This window comes from Aegilops tauschii, chromosome 1, assembly GCF_002575655.3.
Source record: "Aegilops tauschii subsp. strangulata cultivar AL8/78 chromosome 1, Aet v6.0, whole genome shotgun sequence".
Lineage (NCBI taxonomy): Eukaryota > Viridiplantae > Streptophyta > Magnoliopsida > Poales > Poaceae > Aegilops > Aegilops tauschii.
In genome coordinates, this window is record NC_053035.3 from 212,275,892 (window position 1) to 212,288,564 (window position 12,673).

Here is a 12,673-nt window from a genome sequence, read left to right on the forward strand (position 1 = left end):
GGAATCACTTGATTATGAATCACTTGATGCTTGCGAACCGTGCCTCATGGGCAAGATGACTAAAACACCGTTCTCCGGAGCTATGGAGAGAGCAACAGATTTGTTGGAAATCAAACATACAGATGTATGTGGTCCGATGAATATTGAGGCTCGCAGCAGGTATCATTATTTTCTGATCTTCACAGATGATTTGAGCAGATATAGGTATATCTACTTGATGAATCACAAGTCTGAAACATTTGAAATGTTCAAAGAATTTCAGAGTGAAGTGGAGAATCATCGTAACAAGAAAATAAAAGTTTCTACGATATGATCGCAGAGGTAAAATATTTGAGTTACGAGTTTGGCCTTCAGTCAAAACAAAGTGAAATAGTTTCACTACTCACGCCACCTGGAACACCACAACATAATGGTGTGTCCGAACGTCATAACCGTACTTTATTGGATATAGTGCAATCTATGATGTCTCTTACCAATTTACCACTATCGTTTTGGGGTTATGCATTAGAGACAGCTACATTCATGTTAAATAGGGCACCATCAAAATCCGTTGAGACGACGCCTTATGAACTGTGGTTTGGCAAGAAACCAAAGTTGTCATTTCTTAAAGTTTGGGGTTGTGATGCTTATGTGAAAAAGTTTCATCCTGATAAGCTCAAACCCAAATCGGAAATGTATCTTCATAGGATACCCAAAGGAGACAGTTGGGTACACCTTCTATCACAGATCCGAAGGCAAGACATTCGTTGCTTAGTATGGATCCTTTCTAGAGAAGGAGTTTCTCTCGAAAGATGTGAGTGGGAGGAAAGTAGAACTTGATGAGGTAACTGTACCTGCTCCCTTATTGGAAAGTAGTTCATCACAGAAATCTGTTCCTGTGACTCCTACACCAATTAGTGAGGAAGTTAATGATGATGATCATGTAACTTCAGATCAAGTTACTACCAAACCTCGTAGGTAAAGCAGAGTAAGATCCGCACCAGAGTGGTACAGTAATCCTCTTCTGGAGGTCATGTTACTAGACCATGGCGAACCTACGAACTATGAAGAAGCGATGGTGAGCCCAGATTCCGCAAAATGGCTTGAGGCCATGAAATCTGAGATAAGATCCATATATGAGAACAAAGTATGGACTTTGATTGACTTGCCCAATGATCGGCGAGCCATTGAGATTAAATGGATCTTCAAGAGGAAGACGGACGATGATAGTAGTGTAACTATCTACAAAGCTAGAATTGTCGCAAAAGGTTTTCGACAAGTTCAAGATGTTGACTACGATGAGAGATTCTCACTCGTATCTATGCTTAAGTCTGTCCGAATCATGTTAGCAATTGCTGCATTTTATGAAATATGGCAAAGGGATAAACAAAACTGCATTCCTTAATGATTTATTAAAGAAGAGTTGTATATGATGCAACCAGGAGGTTTTGTCAATCCTAAAGGTGCTAACAAAATATGCAAGCTCCACCGATCCATCTATGGACTGGTGCAAGCATCTCAGAGTTGGAATATATACTTTGATAAGTTTATCAAAGAATATAGTGTTATACAGACTTGCGGTGAAGCCTGTATTTACAAGAAAGTGAGTGGGAGCACTACAACATTTCTGATAAGTATATGTGAAGGACATATTGTTGATCAGAAATAATGTAGAATTATTCTGCAAAGCATAAAGGAGTGTTTGAAAGAAGTTTTTCAAAGATAGACCTCGGTGAAGCTGCTTACATATTGAGCATCAAGATCTATAGAGATAGATCAAAACGATTGATAAGTTTTTTCATTGAGTACATACCTTAACAAGATTTTTTGAAGTAGTTCAAAATAGAACAGTCAAAGAAAGAGTTCTTGCCTGTGTTAAAAGGTGTGAAACTGAGTAAGACTCAAAGCCCGACCACGGCAGAAGATAGAAAGAGAATGAAAGTCATTCCCTATGGCTTGGCCATAGGTTCTATAAAGTATGCCATGCTGTGTACCAGATCTATTGTATACCCTACACTGATTTTGGCAAGGGAGTACAATAGTGATCTAGGAGTAGATCACTGGACAGCGGTCAAAATTATCCTTAGTGGAATAAGGATATGTTTCTCGATTATGGAAGTGACAAAAGGTTCATCGTAAAGGGTTACGTCGATGCAAGTTTTGACACTAAATCTAGATGACTCTGAGTCTCGGTCTAGATACATATTGAAAGTGGGAGCAATTAGCTAGAGTAGCTCCGTGCAGAGCATTGTACACATAGAAATTTGCAAAATACTTACGGATCTGGATGTGACAGACCCGTTGACTAAAATTATCTCACAATCAAAACATGATCACACCTTAGTACTCTTTGGGTGTTAATCACATAGCGATGTGAACTAGATTATTGACTCTAGTAAACCCTTTGAGTGTTGGTCACATAGAGATGTGAACTATGGGTGTTAATCACATGGTGATGTGAATTATTGATGTTAAATCACATGGCGATGTGAACTAGATTATTGACTCTAGTGCAAGTGGGAGACTGAAGGAAATATGCCCTAGAGGCAATAATAAAGTATTATATATTTCCTTATATCATGATAAATGTTTATTATTCATGCTAGAATTGTATTAACCGGAAAAATAATACATGTGTGAATACATAGACAAACAGAGTGTCACTAGTATGCCTCTACTTGACTAGCTCGTTAATCAAAGATGGTTATGTTTCCTAGCCATAGACATGAGTTGTCATTTGATTAACGGGATCACCTCATTAGGAGAATGACGTGATTGACATGACCCATTACGTTAGCTTAGCACCCGATCGTTTAGTATGTTGCTATTGCTTTCTTCATGACTTATACATGTTCCTATGACTATGAGATTATGCAACTCCCGTTTACCGGAGGAACACTTTGTGTGCTACCAAACGTCACAACGTAACTGGGTGATTATAAAGGTGCTCTACAGGTGTCTCCAAAGGTACTTGTTGGGTTGGCGTATTTCGAGAATAGGATTTGTCACTCCGATTGTCGGAGAGGTATCTCAGGGCCCACTCGGTAATGCACATCACTATAAGCCTTGCAAGCATTGTGACTAATGAGTTAGTTGCGGGATGATGTATTACGGAACGAGTAAAGAGACTTGCCGGTAACGAGATTGAACTAGGTATCGAGATACCGACGATCGAATCTCGGGCAAGTAACATACCGATGACAAAGGGAACAACGTATGTTGTTATGCGGTCTGACCGATAAAGATCTTCGTAGAATATGTGGGAGCCAATATGGGCATCCAGGTCCCGCTATTGGTTATTGACCGGAGAGGTGTCTCGGTCATGTCTACATAGTTCTCGAACCCGAAGGGTCCGCACGCTTAAAGTTACGATGACAGTTTTATTATGTGTTTATGTATGTTGATGTACCGAAGGAGTTCGGAGTCCCGGATGAGATCGGGGACATGACGAGGAGTCTCGAAATGGTCGAGACGTAAAGATCGATATATTGGACGACTATACTCGGACTTCGGAAAGGTTCCGAGTGATTCGGGTATTTTTTCGGAGTACCGGAGAGTTACGGGAATTCGTATTGGGCCTTAATGGGCCATACGGGAAAGGAGAGAAAGACCCCAAAGGGTGGCCGCACCCCTCCCCATGGGCTAGTCCGAATTGGACTAGGGAGGGGGGGCGCCCCCTTCCTTCTTTCTCCTTCCCCCTTCCCTTCTCCTACTCCCACAAGGAAAGGAGGAGTCCTACTCCCGGTGGGAGTAGGACTCCCCCCTTTGGCGCGCCTCTCCCTTGGCCGGCTGCCTCCTCCTTGCTCCTTTATATACGGGGGCAGGGGGCACCCCATAGACACAACAATTGATCCTTGAGATCTCTTAGCCCTGTGCGGTGCCCCCCTCCACCAAATTACACCTTGATAATACCGTTGCGGAGCTTAGGCGAAGCCCTGCGTCGGTGGAACATCATCGTCGTCACCACGCCGTCGTGCTGACGAAACTCTCCCTCAACACTCGGCTGGATCGGAGTTCGAGGGACGTCATCGAGCTGAACGTGTGTAGAACTTCGGAGGTGCCGTGCGTTCGGTACTTGATCGGTCGGATCGTGAAGACGTTCGACTACATCAACCGCGTTGTGATAACGCTTCCGCTGTCGGTCTACGAGGGTACGTGGACAACACTCTCCCCTCTCGTTGCTATGCATCACCATGATCTTGCGTGTGCGTTGGAATTTTTTTTGAAATTACTACGTTCCCCTACAGTGGCATCCGAGCCTGGTTTTATGCGTTGATGCTTTGCACGAGTAGAACACAAGTGAGTTGTGGGCGATATAAGTCATACTGCTTACCAGCATGTCATACTTTGGTTCAGCGGTATTGTGAGATGAAGCGGCCCGGACCGACATTACGCGTACGCTTACGCGAGACTGGTTTCACCGTTCGGAGCACTCGTTGCTTAAAGGTGACTGGCGGGTGTCTGTCTCTCTCACTTTAGTTGAACCGAGTGTGGCTACGCCCGGTCCTTGCGAAGGTTAAAACAGCACCAACTTGACAAACTATCGTTGTGGTTTTGATGCGTAGGTAAGAACGGTTCTTGCTAAGCCCGTAGCAGCCACGTAAAACTTGCAACAACAAAGTAGAGGACGTCTAACTTGTTTTTGCAGGGCATGTTGTGATGTGATATGGTCAAGACATGATGTGATATAATGTGTTGTATGAGATGATCATGTTTTGTAACCGAGTTATCGGCAACTGGCAGGAGCCATATGGTTGCCGCTTTATTGTATGAGATGCAATCGCCATGTAATAGTTTTACTTTATCACTAAGCGGTAGCGATAGTCGTAAAAGTAATTAGTTGGCGAGACGACAACGATACTACGATGGAGATCAAGGTGTCGAGCCGGTGACGATGGTGATCATGATGGTGCTTCGGAGATGGTGATCACAAGCACGGTGCTTCGGAGATGGAGATCACAAGCACAAGATGATGATGGCCATATCATATCACTTATATTGATTGCATGTGATGTTAATCCTTTATGCATCTTATCTTGCTTTTGTTGACGGTAGCATTATAAGATGATCTCTCACTAAAATTTCAGGATAAAAGTGTTCTCCCTGAGTATGCACCGTTGCAAAAGTTCTTCGTGCTGAGACACCACGTGTTAATCGGGTGTGATAGGCTCTACGTTCAAATACAACGGGTGCAAAACAGTTGCACACGCGGAATACTCGGGTTAAACTTGACGAGCCTAGCATATACAGATATGGCCTCGGAACACAGAGACCGAAAGGTCAAGCGTGAATCATATAGTAGATATGATCAACATAGTGATGTTCACCATTAAAACTACTCCATCTCACGTGTTAATCGGTCATGGTTTATTTGCTTTGGATCACGTAATCACTTAGATGATTAGAGAGATGTCTATCTAAGTGGGAGTTCTTAAGTAATATGATTAATTGAACTTAAATTTATCATGAACTTAGTCCTGATAGTATTTTGCAAATTATGTTGTAGATCAATAGCTCGCGTTGTTGCTTCCCTGTTTATTTCTGATATGTTCCTAGAGAAAAATTATGTTGAAAGATGTTAGTAGCAAAGATGCGGATTGGATCCGTGATCTGAGGATTATCCTCATTGCTGCACAGAAAAATTTATGTCCTTGATGCACCGCTAGGTGACAGACCTATTGCAGGAGCAGATGCAGACGTTATGAACGTTTGGCTAGCTCAATATGATGACTACTTGATAGTTTAGTGCACCATGCTTAACGGCTTAGAATCGGGACTTCAAAGACGTTTTGAACGTCATGGACCATATGAGATGTTCCAGGAGTTGAAGTTAATATTTCAAGCAAATACCCGAGTTGAGAGATATGAAGTCTCCAACAAGTTCTATAGCTAAAAGATGGAGGAGAATCGCTCAACTAGTGAGCATGTGCTCAGATTGTCTGGGTACTACAATCGCTTGAATCAAGTGGGAGTTAATCTTCCAGATAAAATAGTGATTGACAGAATTCTCTAGTCACCATCACCAAGTTAGTAGAACTTCGTGATGAACTATAGTATGCAAGGGATGACGAAAGTAATTCCCAAGCTCTTCGTGATGCTGAAATCGACGAAGGTAGAAATCAAGAAAAACATCAAGTGTTGATGGTTAACAAGACCACTAGTTTCAAGAAAAGGGCAAAGGGATAGAAGGGGAACTTCAAGTAGAACGGCAAGCAAGTTGCTGCTCAAGTGAAGAAGCCTAAGTCTGGTCCTAAGCCTGAGACTAAGTGCTTCTACTACAAAGGAACTGGTCACTGGAGGCGGAACTGCCCCAAGTATTTGGTGGATAAGAAGGATGGCAAAGTGAACAAAGGTATATTGGATATACATGTTATTGATGTGTACTTACTAGTGTTTATAGCAACCCCTCAGTATTTGATACTGGTTCAGTTGCTAAAGAGTAGTAACTCGAAAACGGAGTTGCAGAATAAACAGAGACTAGTAAAAGGCGAGGTGACGATGTGTGTTGGAAGTAGTTCCAAGATTGATATGATCATCATCGCACACTCCCTATACTTTCGGGATTAGTGTTGAAACTAAATAAGTGTTATTTGGTGTTTGCGTTGAGCATGAATATGATTTGATCATGTTTATTGCAATACGGTTATTCATTTAAGTTAGAGAACAATTGTTGTTCTGTTTACATGAATAAAAACCTTTTATGGTCATACACACCAACGAAAATGGTTTGTTGGATCTCAGTGATACACATATTCATAATATTGAAGCCAAAAGATGCAAAGTTAATAATGATAGTGCAACTTATTTGTGGCACTGCCGTTTAGGTCATATTGGTGTAAAGCGCATGAAGAAACTCCATACTGATGGGATTTTGGAATCACTTGATTATGAATCACTTGATGCTTGCGAACCGTGCCTCATGGGCAAGATGACTAAAACACCGTTCTCCGGAACTATGGAGAGAGCAACAGATTTGTTGGAAATCAAACATACAGATGTATGTGGTCCGATGAATATTGAGGCTCGCAGCAGGTATCATTATTTTCTGATCTTCACAGATGATTTGAGCAGATATAGGTATATCTACTTGATGAATCACAAGTCTGAAACATTTGAAAAGTTCAAAGAATTTCAGAGTGAAGTGGAGAATCATCGTAACAAGAAAATAAAAGTTTCTACGATATGATCGCAGAGGTAAAATATTTGAGTTACGAGTTTGACCTTCAGTCAAAACAAAGTGAAATAGTTTCACTACTCACGCCACCTGGAACACCACAGCATAATGGTGTGTCCGAACGTCATAACCGTACTTTATTGGATATAGTGCAATCTATGATGTCTCTTACCAATTTACCACTATCGTTTTGGGGTTATGCATTAGAGACAGCTACATTCACGTTAAATAGGGCACCATCAAAATCCGTTGAGACGACGCCTTATGAACTGTGGTTTGGCAAGAAACCAAAGTTGTCGTTTCTTAAAGTTTGGGGTTGTGATGCTTATGTGAAAAAGTTTCATCCTGATAAGCTCAAACCCAAATCGGAAATGTATCTTCATAGGATACCCAAAGGAGACAGTTGGGTACACCTTCTATCACAGATCCGAAGGCAAGACATTCGTTGCTTAGTATGGATCCTTTCTAGAGAAGGAGTTTCTCTCGAAAGATGTGAGTGGGAGGAAAGTAGAACTTGATGAGGTAACTGTACCTGCTCCCTTATTGGAAAGTAGTTCATCACAGAAATCTGTTCCTGTGACTCCTACACCAATTAGTGAGGAAGTTAATGATGATGATCATGTAACTTCAGATCAAGTTACTACCAAACCTCGTAGGTAAAGCAGAGTAAGATCCGCACCAGAGTGGTACAGTAATCCTCTTCTGGAGGTCATGTTACTAGACCATGGCGAACCTACGAACTATGAAGAAGCGATGGTGAGCCCAGATTCCGCAAAATGGCTTGAGGCCATGAAATCTGAGATAAGATCCATATATGAGAACAAAGTATGGACTTTGATTGACTTGCCCAATGATCGGCGAGCCATTGAGATTAAATGGATCTTCAAAAGGAAGACGGAGGATGATAGTAGTGTAACTATCTACAAAGCTAGAATTGTCGCAAAAGGTTTTCGACAAGTTCAAGATGTTGACTACGATGAGAGTTTCTCACTCATATCTATGCTTAAGTCTGTCCGAATCATGTTTGCAATTGCTGCATTTTATGAAATATGGCAAAGGGATAAACAAAACTGCATTCCTTAATGATTTATTAAAGAAGAGTTGTATATGATGCAACCAGGAGGTTTTGTCAATCCTAAAGGTGCTAACAAAATATGCAAGCTCCACCGATCCATCTATGGACTGGTGCAAGCATCTCAGAGTTGGAATATATACTTTGATAAGTTTATCAAAGAATATAGTGTTATACAGACTTGCGGTGAAGCCTGTATTTACAAGAAAGTGAGTGGGAGCACTACAGCATTTCTGATAAGTATATGTGAAGGACATATTGTTGATCAGAAATAATGTAGAATTATTCTGCAAAGCATAAAGGAGTGTTTGAAAGAAGTTTTTCAAAGATAGACCTCGGTGAAGCTGCTTACATATTGAGCATCAAGATCTATAGAGATAGATCAAAACGCTTGATAAGTTTTTTCATTAAGTACATACCTTAACAAGATTTTGAAGTAGTTCAAAATAGAACAGTCAAAGAAAGAGTTCTTGCCTGTGTTACAAGGTGTGAAATTGAGTAAGACTCAAAGCCCGACCATGGCAGAAGATAGAAAGAGAATGAAAGTCATTCCCTATGGCTTGGCCATAGGTTCTATAAAGTATGCCATGCTGTGTACCAGATCTATTGTATACCCTACACTGATTTTGGCAAGGGAGTACAATAGTGATCTAGGAGTAGATCACTGGACAGCGGTCAAAATTATCCTTAGTGGAATAAGGATATGTTTCTCGATTATGGAAGTGACAAAAGGTTCATCGTAAAGGGTTACGTCGATGCAAGTTTTGACACTAAATCTAGATGACTCTGAGTCTCGGTCTAGATACATATTGAAAGTGGGAGCAATTAGCTAGAGTAGCTCCGTGCAGAGCATTGTAGACATAGAAATTTGCAAAATACTTACGGATCTGGATGTGACAGACCCGTTGACTAAAATTATCTCACAATCAAAACATGATCACACCTTAGTACTCTTTGGGTGTTAATCACATAGCGATGTGAACTAGATTATTGACTCTAGTAAACCCTTTGAGTGTTGGTCACATAGAGATGTGAACTATGGGTGTTAATCACATGGTGATGTGAATTATTGATGTTAAATCACATGGCGATGTGAACTAGATTATTGACTCTAGTGCAAGTGGGAGACTGAAGGAAATATGCCCTAGAGGCAATAATAAAGTATTATATATTTCCTTATATCATGATAAATGTTTATTATTCATGCTAGAATTGTATTAACCGGAAAAATAATACATGTGTGAATACATAGACAAACAGAGTGTCACTAGTATGCCTCTACTTGACTAGCTCGTTAATCAAAGATGGTTATGTTTCCTAGCCATAGACATGAGTTGTCATTTGATTAACGGGATCACCTCATTAGGAGAATGACGTGATTGACATGACCCATTACGTTAGCTTAGCACCCGATCGTTTAGTATGTTGCTATTGCTTTCTTCATGACTTATACATGTTCCTATGACTATGAGATTATGCAACTCCCGTTTACCGGAGGAACACTTTGTGTGCTACCAAACGTCACAACGTAACTGGGTGATTATAAAGGTGCTCTACAGGTGTCTCCAAAGGTACTTGTTGGGTTGGCGTATTTCGAGAATAGGATTTGTCACTCCGATTGTCGGAGAGGTATCTCAGGGCCCACTCGGTAATGCACATCACTATAAGCCTTGCAAGCATTGTGACTAATGAGTTAGTTGCGGGATGATGTATTACGGAACGAGTAAAGAGACTTGCCGGTAACGAGATTGAACTAGGTATCGAGATACCGACGATCGAATCTCGGGCAAGTAACATACCGATGACAAAGGGAACAACGTATGTTGTTATGCGGTCTGACCGATAAAGATCTTCGTAGATTATGTGGGAGCCAATATGGGCATCCAGGTCCCGCTATTGGTTATTGACCGAAGAGGTGTCTCGGTCATGTCTACATAGTTCTCGAACCCGAAGGGTCCGCACGCTTAAAGTTACGATGACAGTTTTATTATGTGTTTATGTATGTTGATGTACCGAAGGAGTTCGGAGTCCCGGATGAGATCGGGGACATGACGAGGAGTCTCGAAATGGTCGAGACGTAAAGATCGATATATTGGACGACTATACTCGGACTTCGGAAAGGTTCCGAGTGATTCGGGTATTTTTTCGGAGTACCGGAGAGTTACGGGAATTCGTATTGGGCCTTAATGGGCCATACGGGAAAGGAGAGAAAGACCCCAAAGGGTGGCCGCACCCCTCCCCATGGGCTAGTCCGAATTGGACTAGGGAGGGGGGGCGCCCCCTTCCTTCTTTCTCCTTCCCCCTTCCCTTCTCCTACTCCCACAAGGAAAGGAGGAGTCCTACTCCCGGTGGGAGTAGGACTCCCCCCTTTGGCGCGCCTCTCCCTTGGCCGGCTGCCTCCTCCTTGCTCCTTTATATACGGGGGCAGGGGGCACCCCATAGACACAACAATTGATCCTTGAGATCTCTTAGCCGTGTGCGGTGCCCCCCTCCACCAAATTACAGCTTGATAATACCGTTGCGGAGCTTAGGCGAAGCCCTGCGTCGGTGGAACATCATCGTCGTCACCACGCCGTCGTGCTGACGAAACTCTCCCTCAACACTCGGCTGGATCGGAGTTCGAGGGACGTCATCGAGCTGAACGTGTGTAGAACTTCGGAGGTGCCGTGCGTTCGGTACTTGATCGGTCGGATCGTGAAGACGTTCGACTACATCAACCGCGTTGTGATAACGCTTCCGCTGTCGGTCTACGAGGGTACGTGGACAACACTCTCCCCTCTCGTTGCTATGCATCACCATGATCTTGCGTGTGCGTAGGATTTTTTTTTGAAATTACTACGTTCCCCTACAGTTTCTTCATGCGCTTTACACCAATATGACCTAAACGGCAGTGCCACAAATAAGTTGCACTATCATTATTAACTTTGCATCTTTTGGCTTCAATATTATGAATATGTGTATCACTATGATCGAGATCCAACAAACCATTTTTGTTGGTGTGTATGACCATAGAAGGTTTTTATTCATGTAAACAGAACAACAATTGTTCTCTAACTTAAATGAATAACCGTATTGCAATAAACATGATCAAATCATATTCATGCTCAACGCAAACACCAAATAACACTTATTTAGTTTCAACACTAATCCCGAAAGTACAGGGAGTGTGCGATGATGATCATATCAATCTTGGAACTACTTCCAACACACATCGTCACCTCGCCTTTTTACTAGTCTCTGTTTATTCTGCAACTCCCGTTTCGAGTTACTACTCTTAGCAACTGAACCAGTATCAAATACTGAGGGGTTGCTATAAACACTAGTAAGTACACATCAATAACATGTATATCCAATATACCTTTGTTCACTTTGCCATCCTTCTTATCCACCAAATACTTGGGGCAGTTCCGCTTCCAGTGACCAGTCCCTTTGCAGTAGAAGCACTTAGTCTCAGGCTTAGGTACAGACTTGGGCTTCTTCACTTGAGTAGCAACTTGCTTGCCGTTCTTTTGAAGTTCCCCTTCTATCCCTTTGCCCTTTTCTTGAAACTAGTGGTCTTATTAACCATCAACACTTGATGCTCTTTCTTGATTTCTACCTTCGTCGATTTCAGCATCGCGAAGAGCTCGCGAATTACTTTCGTCATCCCTTGCATACTATAGTTCATCACAAAGTTCTACTAACTTGGTGATGGTGACTAGAGAATTCTGTCAATCACTATTTTATCTGGAAGATTAACTCCCACTTGATTCAAGCGATTGTAGTACCCAGACAATCTGAGCACATGCTCACTAGTTAAGCGATTCTCCTCCATCTTTTAGCTATAGAACTTGTTGGAGACTTCATATCTCTCAACTCGGGTATTTGCTTGAAATATTAACTTCAACTCCTGGAACATCTCATATGGTCCATGACATTCAAAACGTCTTTGAAGTCCCGATTCTAAGCCGTTAAGCATGGTGCACTAAACTATCAAGTAGTCATCATATTGAGCTAGCCAAACGTTCATAACGTTTGTATCTGCTCCTGCAATAGGTCTGTCACTTAGCGGCGCATCAAGGACATAATTTTTCTGTGCAGCAATGAGGATAATCCTCAGATCACGGATCCAATCCGCATCTTTGCTACTAACATCTTTCAACATAATTTTTTCTCTAGGAACATATCAAAAATAAACACAGGGAAGCAACAACGCGAGCTATTGATCTATAACATAATTTGCAAAATACTATCAGGACTAAGTTCATGACAAATTTAAGTTCAATTAATCATATTACTTAAGAACTCCCACTTAGATAGACATCCCTCTAATCCTCTAAGTGATCACGTGATCCATATCAACTAAACCATGTCCGATCATCACGTGAGATGGAGTAGTTTCAATGGTGAACATCACCATGTTGACCATATCTACTATATGATTCACGCTCGAACTTTCGGTCTCCGTG